The 12,682-nt window shown below is 38.6% G+C and overlaps 1 long non-coding RNA gene across 1 annotated transcript; it reads right to left on the bottom strand.

Annotated features, from left to right (window-relative positions):
- Positions 1 to 3,382: 3,382 nt before the first annotated feature.
- Positions 3,383 to 11,129, bottom strand: LOC131345437 (uncharacterized). The gene is made up of 3 exons (XR_009203482.1): positions 11,012 to 11,129; positions 10,855 to 10,913; positions 3,383 to 4,794 (listed from the first exon to the last, which is right to left on the bottom strand). It is a non-coding gene; the product is annotated as an uncharacterized LOC131345437 (long non-coding RNA).
- Positions 11,130 to 12,682: the final 1,553 nt, after the last annotated feature.

The raw sequence follows: 12,682 nt of genomic DNA, 5'->3' as shown, positions 1-12,682 counted from the left end.
CCCTAGTGTCTGCTTCATATTACAGGGATGCAGTACTTCTGGCCTCACATGAAGCGTACATGTGCTGCTTTCTCCTCAACTTTCCACATATTAGCTTTGGTAAGACTGAACGTATTTTCTGTTAATGCTCAGCGATGACAAACCCAGTGTTCCTGCAGGATCATTTTACAAGTTTTACAAAATATAAGGCACTTATGCTATCTTTAAGCAATCGAGTTCTTAGATATATCAAAATATTACTGTCTATAAAATATATTAAAATATAGTCAAATAAAACACAGCTCAGCTCTACATAGATGGCACAACTTCAGTTAACTCTCATTTTTGCAGTTTTCCAAAACTACTTCTGTTTTAACTGCTACAAGTTTACATACTGTCTTACATATTAGCATATTAGCTTATTAGTTTACAATATTAATATATAGCTTACATACTAGCTTACTAGCTGACATACTAGCTTACATACTACCTTATATACTAGCTTAAAATTTTAACTTGCTGGCTTACATACTAGGTAACATACTAATTTATATACTTGCTTACTTACATACAAGCTGACATATTAGCTTAAATACTAGCTTGCTAGGTGACATAGTAACTTACATACTAGCTTAAATACTAGCTTAATAGCTAGCACTAGTTTAAATACTAGCTTAATAGCTAGCACTAGTTTAAATACTAGCTTACATAGTAGCTTACTACCTTACACACTAAAATATGACTATTTATGTAGTGTTTCTTATTCCAGGGCCTGTGCATTTTTGTCTTTTTCCTGCTCCAAACTCAACTGATTTATATTTATAAGTGACAGATGATCTCAATCATTTTATGTGAACTGAGATCCAAATGAGCAGCTTATCCAAGAGATGAAATAGTTGAATATAAAAATATCACTGTCCACAACATATCAAAATGGTCAGTGAAGGAATGAAATAAAATAAAGACAACGCAAAAAAATCCATCTATCAATTTCCTGTAGATCTTATCCGACACAGGGTCGTGTGGAACCTGGAATTTCAGGGGACTCAGGGCACAAGGCAGGGGACATCCTGGACAGGGTCCCGAACCATCACACGGCACGATCATGCACACACACACATGTTTTAGAGGTGCTAATCAGTCTACAACATATGCCTTTGGACTTAGGAAGGAAACAGAAGTACTGAAGGAAACCCCTAAATCATGAGGAGAACACTAGTGAAGGTGGGAATCAAACCCCCAGTCTCAGAGTTAAGAGGCAGTTAAATCACCCCGCAACACAAGCTACAATATACATTTGTAAAGACTGCCTGGAGTGTATATGAAGAATTCTGCAGGTTGATGAGCCACATTAGTCATAAGTCTAGCATCACAGTCCAGGGCTTCCTGTGGATTGAAAACTTATGAGGGGGTGAAAGTCAGGAGCTCCTAGGAGCCAGAATCAGCAGGAGGTGGATCAGATGTCAGTCTGGTGTGAGGTCAGGAACATTTACGATCTCAGAGGAACTGCAGTAGGTCAGACCAGTGACACCGAGGCGCCTATAAGCAAAGGTTGACCTCAGGGCTGCTTACCTGCCAGGAGCACAGCTATTAATACAAGGGGTTGGCTTTCAGCATGGGAAACATTGAACACTCTGAGAAACAGGGGCTCAGCTTTGGCCCTTGACCTGATGCCGAGCTTTCTCAAACCCCGTGATCTTTTTCAGCGAGCAGTCTTTAGTATTAATACAAACAAAATGTGGTCATGAAAGAGATATTATCTACATTGAGATGTTTCATTTCTCTTGAAGCGGACAACGATAATATTTATGATTACTCAGATGAAGTATTGCAGATGAACGGCTGCATTTTTCCATTCACTGTGCTAAAATTAACAACAAAAATGGTCTTAGCTGGAAATCAATTTCTAATTTTCTGCAGACAGAATAATAAATATAGATCGGATTGCCCATAGAATTTCTTTTTACTGCTTGTAATAAATTGTGTTTCATTCACACACACAGAATAAATCCTACAGTGGACTGAGAAAGAGAAAGAATAATGAGGACATGCAATAAACATTTAATGCATTAAAATGCCCATGTACATGGACTGCCATCATGGAAAATTCAACAGTATTTGAGAAAGTGGAGACAAATCACTTCAAATTCCCTAGGTATACATTCCCTAGGTATATATAGATGGAACAACTGTTCTATTTGCTAATTTTGCAGGACCAGGAAAAACTAGGCCTGAGTTTACTGACAGATTGTAGGCCCACATGCCCATGATTGTAGGCAGAAGTGCACATATCATACTGGTGCAGTGTTCTGTACTGGTGCCACTCGTGCACATGCACATTTCAATAGTGGCGGTTTGTCAAAGCACTTTCTGGAAATATTCACGTAGTTTCCACTGTAAAAGTGCCAGTTTTTCGTTTGGCAAAATCAGCACCAGAATGCAGCCGGTCTGAAACCAGAAACCAGTGACATCGGCGGCTCGGAGTCTGCACCATCTTGAAACCATGACAACAACTAAACCGAATAACTTTTTGATGTTTCTTTTTTTTATAACAGCCAGTAATATTGGATATGAATGAATGCAAAAAAATTTGTTCAACCGTTATACTGACTATTTCAATATGCTGAACGAACACTGATGCTAATGCTAACATTGCTGATGCCAACATCGAAAACAAGCTTTATAGCAAGCTTTAGCAGCCACTTGCTACGAAATTTACTGTATATGAAGATAACTTTACGCTGAAACAATTAGATTTGGAGAGATGTTTTGAATGATAGCGGTATGACAACTTTAAGAAACTCTGAAATCTTAAATGCTATTGTTGTAGAAAATCCTTCTGCCACAGAAGCTCTCAAAATCTCAGGGTTTTGATGCCAAAAGTAGACTTAAGAATTAAGTCCATAAAGCAACTGTTGAACCGTTTTCAAGACAGTTTACACCCACTCATCCTTGACCTGACCTATTTACATGGACAATGGTAGTTCTATTACTGAGAGTCATCACATATTGGTTATTTTTTGCTTATTATGATTAACATACAACGCAGCAGCCACACTGCTCTGGTGCACAGGGATTAGTGTATAAGGCAATGTCACATTGTGCTGCATCATGGGATGCTTCTGCCATTTTGGTTTGATTAGTTTTTCATTCTCATGCTTCAGTCTCCCACTGTGAGAGATTAAAGGGATCACTGTTTTATTGTTTTACAGATGTGCTTAAAATCGAATTAAAGGAGAATCAAACTCCAGAGTTAACCCACTTACTGTGATATGGAAGTCTTCTTTATGATGTAGATTAAATACAAAGGAAAGATATTAATTCGGTTCAATTTTATTTGTATATTATTTTTTGGTACTTTAACAGTGTCTCAAAGCAGCTTTACAGAAATATAAAAATCACAAAGTTTAAAATTAAATTAATATGTATCTCCAATGAGTAAGACAGAGGTGGCAGTGGTGAGGAAAAACTCCATGAGACTATATAAGGAAGAAACCTTGAGAGGAACCAGACTCAAAAGGGAACCTCATCCTCATTTGGATGAAACCAGATAGCTTGGTTAGAAATAATATCCTTTCTGTTTATAGTGTAAGTGGAATTGTGCCAAGAAGGACCTAATGGGTAACTTATATATCAATTTAATATTAACATATAATTTCACTTATAATGATAATATTACAGCAGTTTAAAGAAATGGTAGCACTTTTCAAAATAATAACGGCACACTGATAAGATGAAGTGATATTTTCCCGCAAATCTGTCAATTAAAATGCATGTCAGTTTGTAAGTAAATTTTTCATAGCTCAGTCATGACAGCCTCCGGTATTCCTGCAAGGCTAAACATTGTATGCTATTGTAGTGCATGGAATACTAAATATCATTTATATATAACATAGAATCATATTCCTGCATTACTGTTCCTCCTTGATTTTTCCAGTCCTTTATATGTAAATACTCAGAAACTCAGAACTTTTATTGCGTACAATTAGCTAGGCCGAATCTGTCACTACATGACTGACTAGCAGTACCAAAACCAAAGTGCTGATTTCTACCCATCAGACACTGCATCATGACTTCACATTGCAAAGACTAATTATGTGTAATCATGGGCTGTAATGATGTGTGTGTAGATCCTGAACATGTTGATTTTGGGTGGTAAAATATCTCCTCAAAACCAAAGAAACTTGTAAAATCTTCCATGGCTGCTATTATTCTAATTACGTAAATGTTTAATGTGGGTCTTTTCTCCAAAAAAATAAAAAATAAAATGGTTCTCCGGTTCCCAGCAGTGGCTCCCGCACTAGCACTGTCTCCAAAAGAGTCGACATAAAAAAAAAAATAAATCCTTGGCTGATCCACTTTGAATGATGTCCAATAATGATGTAGGATAAAAAGAAGATGTCCTGAGAGAACTCTGAGAGAAAGGCCAGCGTGGCCTGCTATGACGAGATAAAATAGAAAAGTTTTTTTAAAGTGAAGTATTTGGAACGAACAGCGTGCTCAACAGACGCCCCTATCACTGTGTGCGTTTTTTCCCACGTCTCACACCTCTCCCTCAGTGTGTGAACTATGTGATTAGCATCACACACAATAAACACACACAGTGAATCACTCAGCGTTTTCCCAGCACACTCGCTCTCTCCAGCTCAGCACTTTGGGAGAAATCCCTGTGAGATTCTCACGCACCAGCGTTCCCTGTCATCCTACTCCATCATGGCCATCCTGTCTCTTTCTGCCAACTGTATCAGTTCCCAGTACTTCCATTCTTTCCACTGGCAAACACTGGTAAGTTATGTCTCCTGAGCACAAAAAGCCCTGCGTGAGAGAGACACACAGAGAAGACCATCAAAGTGAGCAGACATGCAATCCTGAGCTCTGACCACATTTCACTGGACCGTTGTATACAATCAACAAACGTTTCACTTATTCTATTTCTAACTTCTTCTATTGTCTTTTATTTATCTTCTTTCATTTTTGTACACTTTGTATATGTAAATAATTGGCCTCACATAACCCTCACTTATTGTGCGTTTGTCCTACAATGGCACCTTAAATTTCCTCTAAATTCTTCTCCTTTCTGCTTTGGCATTAATGTATGCTAACAATCATGCTAATAAAATAGTTTTTAATCAATTGAAATTGAAATTGATTTGAGAGAGTGAGAGAGAGAGAGAGAGAGAGAGAGAGAGAGAGAGAGAGAGAGAGAGACTAATTAAATATTATTAATGGCTTTCATTAAGGAAGTGTTTGGTGTCACCACTAATCCTATCCTATTATATTTACATAAACTTAAGATACAGTGGAGCATCCCAGCCTCCAGGATGTCCGTAATCAGATGCTTCCCATAGAGAAGAGGCCACCAACAAAAAAAGGAACTATGGGAAATAGCAGATGGGGTTGAAATAGGCCAAATACAAAACAAAAGACTCGGCCCAGTAGCAATCATGCAAATGCATCGCTCTAAATAGCAGAGCACTGAATTCATTAATGCAGATCAGGGAACCATGGTGAAACGCTCTAGTTCACTATGTGAGGCTCTGTTTGGCAATTCAACTGTCTTACATCCAAAATAAGAACAAAAAGATGATAAATAAATATGCAATAATGAAATAGACAACATTGAGAAGCCCACTCTTCTCTAGAGTCGCATCATCAACATGTGGCTTCAATTAGATGCAAAAATACACACGTAGATTCAAGACATTAAGAGACTCTTCTAAAGTTTGCTCAAGGTAATTGGTGAGTTCAGATCTTTGAAGTTGGAGTGTGACGTTCATTAAACGGGGCTGAGATTTTTCACACTCCACGCAGAGACTTTCACGCCTGTGTGACTGCCTCGTGATGCCTTCGTCACTCTCCTGAAATGACCGACGTGTGCAGGGTGTCACTTCTGATCCACACGCTAGCTTGCAGATCTAATCCCTTTCTGAACAACCCAAAGCACAGGACGCAAACTCTGAAGTCACTGTGAGATACGGATGCTGTATTCGACTGACTTCAGAAATGGGAAGTCGGTAATGAAGTTTTCGGATGTCTGTGCTTTGGAGATTACGAATACACAAAAATCAGTATGTTAGCAACAAGATTAGCAACTAGTATATTTTCCTCAGGAACGGAATAGTCAGTGTTTTAGGCTGAACACGTGAATTTGTCTGTATGTTGATTGATGTAAAGCTAAAACTGTTGATAAAGTGTAAATCATTTAAAAGTGCTGCTGTGTTTACTGTTCATGCTGTGAGCAGCCATGTTGATTTGATGTCATTTCCTGTAATTGGGGTTGAAAAGACCATCCAGAGTTTGGATTGCTTAAGGGAGCTTTTTCTTCGCTTTTTACTCAATAACCTGGCAATTTTCTGGAAGTCATAAGCTATAAAACAAAGTAGCTCTTACCCTTAAATGAGCTATAATGTAGCTTTGGATCAGACATACTTCTTAAGTCTATAAAACTGACTACAGTTTTCTGAGGAGGGAAATGTACATCGCTCATCACAGTTAGCTGGCTAGCTTGTCCCTCACAAAATAGCTAAAATGGTGTCTATTGTTTTTTCCCCCACTTTGCAGCTTGAGAGCAGTGAGGTTGAAAATGACAACATTCCCACTTCCGGTGTGAGACGAATACATCATTCTAATAGGGCTGTAGAGAAAGACCATTTGATCCATTTGAATGTGAATAGTGGCTTATCCCTTAATTACGACTGCAGCAGAGTGTCCACATAATGAAATCTCCTGTAGTCTCACTGATGAGCTCTCTGCATTCCTGGAAAGTCATTTCCTTCTGTAAGGACCCTCCACCCATCCAGCATTGCTTAAGCTTTAATTAGTAGTGTCTCGTTTTATTGGAACAAAGACGATTACTGCACAAGTGCACTAATAATGAATGAAGCCTGTTACTATCATGTTGGTGTTTTAGTATTGGATCTTGTCCTGACCGATTTATTATAATTATTATAATAACTAGATGGTTATTAATTAAAAAAAAAGAATAAATCGGATGAATGTCCATTTACACTAGAGAGAAAGAGAGAGCGAGAGAGAGAGAGAGAGAGAGAGAGAGCAACACTTTTGAGCCACAAAACGGATCTCGTTTACTGTTGCCATGCAGCTGCTGTTTCTAGAGGCCCATTGAGATGCACTGAGCCATTTGAATGAGAATGTGGCTCTGATGAGAGAGAGCTACAGTAGTGCTTTGGGTCTTAATGGGCTCCAGGCAGTGCAGAAGCATGGCTCAGTTTCCAATAGCTCCCCTATTGTTCAACTCAGCAAGGTAGCTTCTAAGCACAAAAGAGACCGGTACAGGTTGAAGAAAGGCTTTCTGTGAGCTTTTGGGCCAATTCATCTGCACACAGCCACCTTCTTGTCCAAACTTCTCCACTCCCAGGCTTTAGAGACAAGGCCAAACAGCTACATTCCCATCAGTTACACCGCCTTCTTTTTTATTTTTGGGTTCATCTCAACCTGAGAAGCAGCACAAATGATCACCTGTGAACACACAGGCTTGATAAAATTGTGTGCTTTGTCTATGGCGTTGCCTTGGTTAACTCTGGTTAACACTTTCTATAGCTTTGATTGCATAATTCATTACAATTTATTAATAATTCCTTTTAATAAACTCCAGTATATACATAGATCATTGACAACATGTCATCAGGTAGTAATGACAGCAATTTACATGACACATTTATCCAATGAAAACTGCAACACCACCAAGGTGCCACTGAATAGCCCTTGAGCATGACCCTTAACATTCCACTGGCCTCACATTCAAAAGTCCTTTCCTTTCAATTTTGATACTTTGGAATTAATGTATGCTAACAATCATGCCAATAAAATATTTGTAATTAAAATTGAATTGAGAGAGAGAGAGAGAGAGAGAGACAGAGGCCACTAACTTCCCGAATTATGGGAAATAGCAGACGGAGTAGGAATAGGCCAAAAACATAACAAAAGACTTGACCCAGTAACAATCATACAAATGTATGCTCAGCTATATTAAAATAAATGTAAGTCACTTTGGATAACATACCAAAACCTACTTGTGATAGGATACAACAGTGACATCAGTGGCACATGGGACAAGGTGATGAATTGAACTCGTGATCTTCTGAGCAGCATCTCAATGCCCTAATCACACAGCTTCCTCTAGCTCTGAAAGAACACACAATCAGCCCAACTCACAATTCAGAGTTCACTATCATCATCATGACTTATAATTCAGGCTTTACTGAAAGCTACGCTCTGTAATGAGAACGTTTGTAGGCTACCTTTAAAATCTGTGCTCCAGGTAAGGCTTGAGCTCATAACCTCAGCATAGCTTCGCTCATACTGCTGTATAAGTACCACATGCTAACCGACTACACTGCTGGAGCTCTGGGGGATAAGTAAGGCATTAAAAGACCAAGTACTTACTTATAGCACATTAATCAAGCTTCAGAAAGGCGTTAGTGTTGACAAGAGTTTATAAAGATGCTTACATAGAATCATTAACAACTTCCAAAGAGTTATGAGCACAGTTTAAAGGATTATATCGGCTACGCCGAAAGTGTTACGCAACATTGCCTCCAAAGCTACATTTACATTCACATTTATGGCATTTGGCAAACACGCTTATCCAGAAGTGCTTTGAAGTAATGAATCTCAGTAATGAATATCTAGCAAAGGTTCATTCCAACACATACTGTAGGAGCCAGAACAGAGCGGAGTCTTAAAAAAGTTACTCTCTACTAAAAATTAATGGAAAAAAAAAAACAAATAAGTATTACTAGACATTACAGAGTAAAGCCTAGTGGAAAAATTCAAGAATTGTACTGCTACTAAAGCTTTATCAGTTTTAGAACTGAAAAGGCGGAGTGAAAAATATGCAGAAAATATAAATGATCAAATTTTAAATTATTCCCTAATGAGCAAGCCAGAGGTGACGGTGGTGGAGAAACACTCCCTGAGACAATATCAGGAAAAAACCTTGACTCATAAGGGATCTCTCCTCATCTGGAGAGTGTGATTACAAATCATTAATGTGCATAATGTGTACATCATATATCAACAAATATAATTCAATTCAATTCAATTCAATTTATTTGTATAGCGCTTTTAAAAGTGGACATTGTCTCAAAGCAGCTTTCATGAAGTATAGAAACATAGAAAAAATGATAAAGTTTAAAGAGAAGTTACTATTTATCTCTAATATTTATCCCTAATGAGAAGCCTGAGGCAACAGTGGTTGAGATGATATGAGGAAGAAACAAGGCTCAAAAGGTATCCTTATCCGCATGAAACTGGACAGTTGATCTTTCGGCTGCTCCCTACATGTGTGAGGGGTCACCACAGCGGACCAACTGGTCCACACAACAACTTGGAACCAGTTTTATCCCAGATGCCCTTCCTGACACAACCCTCCCATTTTTATCCATTTTGGTTTACTGGACAGTAAATCATGTAAATGTTGATAATGTTCTTTCTGCAACAGTTTATAGTCACAAAGAGTTGAAATATAAAAAATATATTGCACTGTATTGTCCTGTACCGCTTTACACACTTTATTCTGTAAGAATTTTATCACTATATAATGCTCTGTACGTAACAAATAAAGAACATGAGCTAAAATCGGCATCTATTATTTTATCTTAAATAAAATAAGTTTCTTATTGTGTTTTTAAACACAGCCATTTCTAGCACCAGTAACATTTGTCTGTACTGAATACTAGATATTCATCTGAACTGCTGTTAAACAGCTTAAGTCTGGTGTAATCTGACCACCACATACTGGTCATCCAACCCATTACCATATTGCGCCATAATCCATTGGACATGCTCGAAACAAAGCACAAGTCACAACTTCTGCAGCTGGCACCCTCACACACCCTGGGCTTCAAACATCTGCAAATAAATGCTTATCAAGCCATCCACACTTCACTAAAGCCAAAGCCATTTGGTATGCTGCTCTCTTCCACAAGCCATGACAGAATATTTTGAAGAGGCACATGCCAGGACACATGGTTTGGTAGTAAAAAAGGAAGTAGCCCACAAAGTGGAGAAGAAGCACACATTTTGATGTTCTGTGGTCAAACGTGAGCTGCATGAGAAAGGGCCACGGCTAATTCAATGGAGCCCTGTTAGAAGCAAAGAAGCAAATAGGAGTATTTATTCTGCCAGCATGGCTGTACTAGCACTGATAGGATTACAGGTCACAGCCGAAGTGAGAGCCAGGGGACCGTGCGGCCTCTCAGATGCTGCTTCGCGTTCCCGTACTTGAGGCGCCACTTCAGAGGATGTTCCCCACAGGATTTATAACAGGGGAAAAGTGTTCTGATCCAACGACAAATAAATAAAGTATGTTTTTGTTCATCTTGCTACAGTGTACAGATACTTTTTCCATCAACTGGAATAAATTTGGGCCAGATGGGATGTAAATAGTCTCGGTGCAAACATACTATTGTATGCCAGAAAGTCATGCACTAGACATCTAGTCTGTGGGGAGACACTACTGTCTGGACTTGAATGTGAATTCTTTTCATGGTCATCCCAACAGATGGATAAATATCTTACAGATAGAGACAAAAAAAAGAGCAATGGATGTTGAGGTCTCGGTGTTTACTTGTAGCTGTTCAAAAAGAGTAACTCGAATTAATGTCAGAGCTGAAAGGTTTATCAGGCTGTGGACTTGGCATACGATTATTCACAAGGAAAAACACATAAACAAATATACTATGGTCAGTTCACAAAGAATGAGACAGACAATGGTCATCAGATAAATGTACGGTTTTAGTTTGTTTGCTATGTGAACTGAAAAACATACAATAGATTGTGGAGTGATATTTAAAATGAAGAGCATGCACTGATAACTAATGTGCGGTAAGATAATGGGAAAACCATGCAGACCTCGTCCTTTTATGCAGCTGGTGTGAGTTTAACTGGCATCTTCAAAAGCAGGGTACAAGCTGAATGGGTCAGAGGGAAGAGAGAACACAAATATGAAAACATAAATAAGACCAGATGAAAGAAGGACATGCTCAGTTCATACATGCAGCACGCTTACCTCAGTCAACTCACTCTAATTATCTCTGCTCTCTCTCTCTCTCTCTCTCTCATTCTCTCTCTCTTTCTCTCTACAGACCATGGAAACCATCTGATCAGGGACAGGACCGAGTTCCACTCAGTTTCTGAAAGGTTAAAAGGTAAGATAAGATAAGAAGTTAAACATATCTCTGTGTATTGAGTATGCCAGCTGAAGCACTTTGCATTCAAGAGAGTGTTTTAAACTAAAAAAAAAGCAATAGTCATGTTATATAGAAGCACTCAAGGCTGGCTGCATTTCTGTACATCACACAGATTAAATAGAGTGATGACGTAATAGTCTCTGGTCCAATGAGGGCACGCAAGCTTCCTGTAACAGCGAGGTGGTGAGAGCTAGGTTGTGGCATTGGGCATATTTATTAGCTCTCTGTCTCTTTCTCTCTTCCTCTGGGCATTCTTGTGGGCAAGTTGGTGGCTCTTTCATCCCAAAGGAATTCAGCGGTAGCAGAGTGAAAGAGGAAGGATCCGGGATGTGGTAGTGGTGGTTTGTGGGGAGGGGTTGGGGGGGGGTCTGCTTTGAGGAGAAGAAAAGGAGAAGGAAAAGAAAGGAACTTTTTGGGGTAGTCGTGTCAGAGGAGGTGGCTGTTAGGGTGGGCTTGGAGTACTTGAATACGGAGTCTGAGAGGAACCTTCACATTGTGAGGTTTTAGCGCCACTTTTAACCACAACTATTGTTCCTAGAGTCTAAAGAAAGGGCCCTTAGCGAAGTGTCCGTGCAGCAAGGGAGAGAAAAGGACCAATGATCCAAGGGGAACAGGGGCCAGGAGGACAACCCCTCTGCCTGGTTTCTCATACTTGTTTTAATGCCTTTTTTTGTGGGCTGCATGAAGCAACGATAATAAGCTGCTGTTTGTTGGTAGCTGACACTAAAAGGATAAACCACACCAGAGCACTCACATGACGTGGTTAAACAAGACTTTTATATAATGTAAATGAATTCATTTGCATAAAATTCAACTACAACGTAGATAAAACTACTTCATATTGAAATTGCAATATAATTTTTTTTTTTTTATTAAATAGTGAAAATCTATCAAAGTGTCAAAAAGGATTCAAATTATTTCTTTAAAATATTTTCAACTAGTCTTTAGAACAACAACAACGAAAAATTTTTGCCAATGCGTCTTAACCTTGCAAATTTGTGATAATGTACTCAGTTTGAAGGAAATGCTATAAAGATCACAGTTAGGGATGTATTTTTTTACTGGACATCCTTCATATGGAGTCACTGTTGACACACCTTGCTGTCAGTTATTGGAATTTGTGCAACTCATCAGAAGGTTATTTGGGTTGTAAAAGAAACTTGTGATGTAAAACTATGGGCTACATTTGTGACTTTTGTAAATGTACTTCTAGTATTAAAATCCAAATTAAACTGATATAATGTCTACTACTACCAATAATACTAATGACACTACTACTACCACTAACACTACTACTACTGCTGCTATCACCACCATAATACTACCATTACTACCATTACTACTATTACTACGACCACTACCACTAATGCCACTAGTACTACTACTACCATACTACCATGATTCTACCAATACTATGACTACTTGTACTACGACTAATATTAGTATTACTGTTATCACTACCATAGTACTACAATTATCACTACTACTAC

The sequence above is a fragment of the Hemibagrus wyckioides genome, linkage group LG24 (assembly GCF_019097595.1).
Source record: "Hemibagrus wyckioides isolate EC202008001 linkage group LG24, SWU_Hwy_1.0, whole genome shotgun sequence".
NCBI lineage: Eukaryota > Metazoa > Chordata > Actinopteri > Siluriformes > Bagridae > Hemibagrus > Hemibagrus wyckioides.
This window is presented reverse-complemented; position numbering and strand designations above follow the sequence as displayed.